The 6,270-nt window shown below is 43.6% G+C and overlaps 1 non-coding gene across 1 annotated transcript; it reads left to right on the forward strand.

Moving 5' to 3' along the window:
* Positions 1–4,576: 4,576 nt before the first annotated feature.
* Positions 4,577–4,700, forward strand: LOC147122172 (U6atac minor spliceosomal RNA). The gene has a single exon (XR_015077774.1). It is a non-coding gene; the product is annotated as a U6atac minor spliceosomal RNA (small nuclear RNA).
* The last annotated feature ends 1,570 nt before the right edge of the window (positions 4,701–6,270 follow it).

Here is a 6,270-nt window from a genome sequence, read left to right on the forward strand (position 1 = left end):
GCCTCTGGCTGACTAGCCAGTAATTGTGCTCTGGATATGGGTGGGTTTGCCAGCAGGTCAGTGAATTGAGTGGGAAACCTGCCCGGGAGTTGAAACCCCCCCGGCCTGTTTCTAGCTGCAGCGAGTGAGTTTTTAACATGACATTTGCCTGCCGAAAACTGGCCTGGAGTTAAAATCGGTGTCTTCGTGTAGGACTAAGGGACTAAAATTGTCAGACGTTGCCTTTCAGATAAGAAATTAAGCCAAGACCAATCTGCCAGTTTAGGTGGACTGCTCAAAGCGGAGCAGATAGTTTTCCCAATGTCCTACCCTAACATTCTCCCTCAATTAAAAGCACCAAAAACAAATTAACTTGTAATATATCACACTTGTGCACAACATGGCTGCCATACTTGCCCACACAAGAGTGTGCACCGTAAGCTATCAAATGCAATGTACTTTTCTTTGTTTTTTCTCTTGCTATTCCTAATGATTGAAAGCTGAAAATTGATTTTATTAATTGAATTCATTACATAGGATATACGACACAGAAACAGGCCATTTGGCCCAACCAGTCCATGCCGGTGTTTATGCTCCACTCGAGCCTCCTCCCGTCTCTCCTCCTCTAACTATCAGCATAACTCTATTCCCTTCTCCCTCATATGCTTATCTAGCCTCCCCTTAAATGCATCTATACTATTCGCTTCAACCACTCCCTGTTGTAGGGAGTTCCACATTCTCACCACTCTTTGGGTAAAAAAGTTTCTTCTGAATTCCGTTTGATTTCTTCGTGACTATCTTATATTGATGGCCACTAGTTTTGCTCTTCCCCACAAGTGGAAATATCTTCTGTTATCTCTTAAAAAAAAATCAATGAGGTTGGTCAAGCAAGACTTTCCCTTTTGAAATCCATGCTGAATATTCATTGTTATATTTTTGGTTTCTAGGTGTTCTTCTATTCTCTCTATTTTTCCTACCACCGATATTAAGCTGGCTGGTCTATAATTCCCTGGACATGTTCTATCTCCCATCTTAAATATAGGTATTATGTTAGCTATTTGCCAGTCCTCTGGCACTACACCTTTTTCTAACAAATTATTAAATATATATAGTAATGCCTCTGCTATTTCTTCCTAGATTCTTTTAAAATGCGTGGATGTAATCTGTCCGGACCAGGTTTTTTTTTCCTGAGTTCGATTAGTTTATTTAATACATCTCCTTTTTATTTTAAATGTAGTTATTTCATTACTATTCCCATCATCCAATGTCATGTCCACCTGTTCTATCTCCCTGGTAAATACTGAAGCAAAGTAATTATTTAATATTTCTGCCATCTCTCTCTTGCTGCCTGTGGTATTATCCTGTCCATCCCTTAGTGGCCCTATTCCCATCCCGACCTTCCTTTGGATTCAGTTGTATTAAAATTAAACCTTTGCCATGTAATGTACTTTTAAAATTTATATTCCTTACCCATCTTTTACAATTGATGTTTTCCTCGGTATCATTATATTAGCTTCACTTCCCAGCCTATTTCCAGGCCATACTGAGAATCCTGGGAAGTCTCCATTTCGGGTTCCCCTACTAATTAACATGGACTAAATTAAATAAGTATTATTAGTTATAGGTTCAGGTTTGTATTATGTAACTGTTACGTGAGGTACGGCGATTCTTAAATAATCATGCTTTTAAACTAGTGTAATATGCCCTGGGTAGAGCCGATTAGATTTAAAATGGAAGAAGCCTAGGCGCTGGGCCTTGTTTGGCCAAATTAAAGATGCAGTCAGCAGCTTTCCCAGCAGAACAAGACAGCAGCCTGTTCGTGGGACCCAAGGCTAAAGAATTAATGGAATTCCAGGGACTGAGATGAGAGGCAAAGGGACTGTAAGATGATCATGGATTAGTTGATTTTTAGAATACTTGTTTTAATATCTTATCAGTAATGGATTTATAATTGTGTGTAAGAATTAAATGTAGAAGTTTGTAATCATCAACTGTATGCAATGATAACCTGAATTATATGACATTTGCTTATAATTAAAAGTCTGAGTAAGATGTAACCAGACAGCATGGGGTGAGCAAGAGAATTGCTATAGTTGAATAGAGTGCAGCTAGCCTGGGAAGCAAGGTCATATGTAGCTGCCACTGTGTTGGAATATTATGATTTCTGCAGTGAATTGAAAACATAGGCCTTGCACAGAAACAGCAAGGACACTATGGAGACATGTTCCTTTTGTATTGCCATAACTACCCCAGATGTGAGTCTTGATGGTCAGAAACAGATGATGTAAGGATGTCATAAGACTGGAACCTGCATAAGCCAAGGTACTACGGACATGGCATCTTTTATGATTGGATTTTGGATTTGGGGTGTAGGCCAGTGATTGGTTCAGGAGGACTCCATAGGTTTTTGAATGAGATTAAGGGTATAAGAAGGAATCTCTCAGACACTTGGGTTGTAGAGGCATTCGGCCAAGAGCTTGGGGATGTCCCCTAGACGAGCCAAGGAGGGATTCAGATTGGCGGAGGACCCACACACGTCACAGCGGGCGGACGAGGGAGTCTAGAGGTCAGGGCTGACGGGGTGGACTCGTGGAGATTGCAACTTCAATTGAGAGCATAACTGGTAATGTAACTCACAATTGCACCTTGTTAGACTACTGCTCAGATGCTGTAATGTATCAAGTCGCATTTGCACTGAATAAAATGTAATTACTGTCACCAATACGGGTCAAGTCGAATCTCTTGGAACTTAGGAGTGAAAGGGTTAATTGGCCAGAACCCCAAAACTCTACATTTCTCATGTGTAAGTGGCTATTCAGTGCTGCAACCTTGACTTTGAAGGTCAAGGTGTATAATGGTGAGCTGCCTTGTGGTATTCTGTCGATAGACCCAAGCTTCAGACTTAATGTAACTCCAGAGCACCCATTTCTATACCCAATGGAGTGATTTTCAGCAGCTGCCCGGCAGTGAAAAATCGGGGGTGGGGGGGACCACTTGGATGCCCAAGGCCTACCTGATGCAATTTTCAGGCGAGCCTGTAAATGGGAGCACAGATTGCCTGCCAGAAAAAAGGCAGGATGCTGCTTACATATGCTAATTGGGGTCCTGTGCCAGCTGCGATTTTCAGGGACAAATGGAAAGTGTGTTCACCACACACGTTCCATCCACTTGTTGCAGGTGGTGAGTGGCTTTGCTGGGATCTTAGAGACTGCTGCAGGCCGTTCCAGAAGCAGTTGGAACGTTTTTGGGAAGTATTTCAGCGGCTAGGTGGGCTTCTAGAATAGAATCATAGAAATTTACAGCACGGAAGGAGGCCATGCCGGCCGACACAGAGCTATCCAGCTTAATCCCGCTTTCCAGCTCTTGGTCCGTAGCCCTGTAGGTTACGGCACTTCAAGTGCATATCCAAGCACTTATTAAATGTGGTGATAGTTTCTGCCTCTACCACCCTTTCAGGCAGAGAGTTCCAGACCCCCACCACCCTCTGGGTGAAGAAATTTCCCCATAAATCCCCTCTAAACCTCCTCCTAATTACTTTAAATCTATGCCCCCTGGTTATTGACCTCTGCTAATGGAAACAGGTCCTTCCTATCCACTCTATCTAGGTCACTCATAATTTTATACACCTCAATAAGGTCTCCCCTCAGCCTCCTCTATTCCAAAGAAAACAACCCCAGCCTATCCAATCTTTCCTCGTGGCTACAATTCTCCAGTCCAGGCAACATCCTTGTAAATCTCCTCTGTCCCCTCTCTAGTGCAATCACATCTTTAATGTGGTGACCAGAACTGCACACAGTACTCTAGCTGTGGCCTAACCAGTGTTTTATACAGTTCAAGCATAACCTCCCTGCTCTTGTATTCTATGCCTCGTCTAATAAAGGCAAGTATTCCGTATGCCGCCTTAACCACCTTATCTACTTGGCCTGCTACCTTCAGGGATCTGTGGGCATGCACTCCAAGGTCCCTTTGTTCTTCTACACTTCTCAGTGTCCTACCATTTAATGTGTATTCCCTTTCCTTGCTAGCCCTCTCCAAATGCATTACCTCACACTCTGGATTGAATTCCATTTGCCACTGTTGTGCCCACCTGACCAGTCTACAGCTTTCTTCTTCATTATCAACCACAGCCAATTTTTGTATCATCTGCAAACTTCATAATCATACACCCTACATTCAAGTCTAAATCATTGACATATACCACAAAAAGCAAGGGACCTAGTACTGAGCCCTGCGGAACCCCACTGGAAACAGCCTTCCAGTCACAAAAACACCCTTTGACCATTACCCTTTGTTTTGTTTCCTGCCACTGAGCCAATTTTGGATCCAACTTGCCACTTTGCCCTGGATCCTATGGGCTTTTACTTTCGTGACCAGTCTGCCATGTGGGACCTTATCAAAAGCCTTGCTAAAATCCATATAGACTACATCAAATGCACTACCGTCATCAACCTGTTAGTATTGAACATACAATGACCCTGTTAACATACAGTACAGAATGATAGTGTTGGTACTGAATATAGACTGACCGTTAACACACAGTACAGAAATATTGCCGTTGGATGTTTTATGTCGAGTTAAGAGGACAGACGAGGCCTCAGTTTATGAAAGGAGAGGAGGTTACCACTCCCCTTGATGAGGATGGAAGGGGCCCTAGTGGCCTTGCAACACGCAAATGGTTAAGGCATTGCCAACTACTTAGTGGCATCTAACCATGTTTTCTCCTATCTTCTATGTTTCTATTAAGGCTAAAGGGATATGGGGAGAAAGCAGGGACAGGGTACTGAATTTGGATGATCAGCCATGATCTCATTAAATGGCGGAGCAGGCTCGAGGGGCCAAATGGCCTACTCCTGCTCCGATCTTCTATGTTAACATCTCCTCTGAAAGAGGGCTCCTCCAACAGAGCAGCTCTTCCTCAATAGTGCACTGGAGTGTTAGCCTAGATTTTTGTGCTCAAGCTTATGGAGTGGGACTTGAACCCTCAACCTTCTGACTCAGGAGAGTTCTATTCCTCTATTCCCACATAACCTACCCCCTGCTTTTTTAATACCATTTTCCAGCTATTCTACAGGTGGATCTGCCTTATTTTCCCCACCCGGTGGGCTGAGCTGGCTGCTAACACTCAGCAGCTCCCTAAAATTATGTTGATGAAGTCAGAACTTGGGAAAAAATGATTTTTTACATTAAAGGCGCTATATAAATAAGTTGTTGTAAATGGTTCGGGCCTCTTGAGGCACAAATTTTGGGTGGAAGTTAGAAATCTCCCCCAATATTCTAACTCTGTTTAATGGAGAGTTGTTGGAGGCATTCTCTCTTCCGCCCTGTTTTTCAGTGGATGGTAGCAAGAACAAAATTACTCTTAATCACTGTCTTCCCACCCAAGGACATTTTAGTCTAGGCCTCAACATAGGCAGTCACAGCACCAATGGGCCTCATTACATCTACTGTCCTAGGACCCCAAATATGTAAACATAAGGCATATGTGCTTCGCAAGACCTGGCCATTGACACAGTGCTGGACACAGCCACACCAGCATTGATCATAGGATACAAAAGCAAAACACCGCGGATGCTGGAAATCTGAAATAAAAACAGAAAATGCTGGAAATATTCAGCAGGTCAGGCAGCATCTGTGGAGAGAGAAACAGTTAACGTTTCAGGTCAATGACCCTTTGTCAGAACTGGAAAAAGCTGGAGATGGAACAGGTTTTTAAGCAAGTGTAGGGGCAGGGAAGAGGGGCGGGGCAGGGAGGGGAGGAAAGAACAAAAGGGGAAGGTCTGTGATAGGCTGGAAGGCAAGAGGTATAAGAGACAAAAGGGATGATGGTGCAAGCAAAAGGAGATGGTAAGAAGCAAGGAAGCAAAACAAGTTAAACAAAAGATGAGTCTAGATGAAGTGTAAATGGTGATGGCAGAATGAAAGACAGCTGCCATGTGAGAGAGAAAATAAATTGGAAAAAAAAGATAGGGGCCGAGGTTATGATCTGAGATTGTTGAACTCTTATGTTAAGTCCAGAAGGCTGTAAAGTGCATAATCGAAAGATGAGGTGCTGTTCCTCGAGCTTACGTTGAGCTTCATTGGAACAGTATACGAGGCCGAGGACGGTGAGGTCTGAGTGGGAGTGGAGCGAAGAATTAAAGTGACAGGTGACCGGAAGCTCGGTCACCCTCTGTTCAGTCCGTAAGGGTGATCAAAGCTGGCGGCACCGTGGTATACATTCGGGAAGGAATTGCCCTGGGAGTCCTCAATCCTGACTCCACGCCTCATGGAGTCCAATGGCATCAGGTCAAA

This window comes from Somniosus microcephalus, chromosome 3 (assembly GCF_052327205.1).
Source record: "Somniosus microcephalus isolate GS21.2 chromosome 3, FLI_Smic_1.0, whole genome shotgun sequence".
NCBI classification, from domain to species: Eukaryota; Metazoa; Chordata; class Chondrichthyes; order Squaliformes; family Somniosidae; genus Somniosus; species Somniosus microcephalus.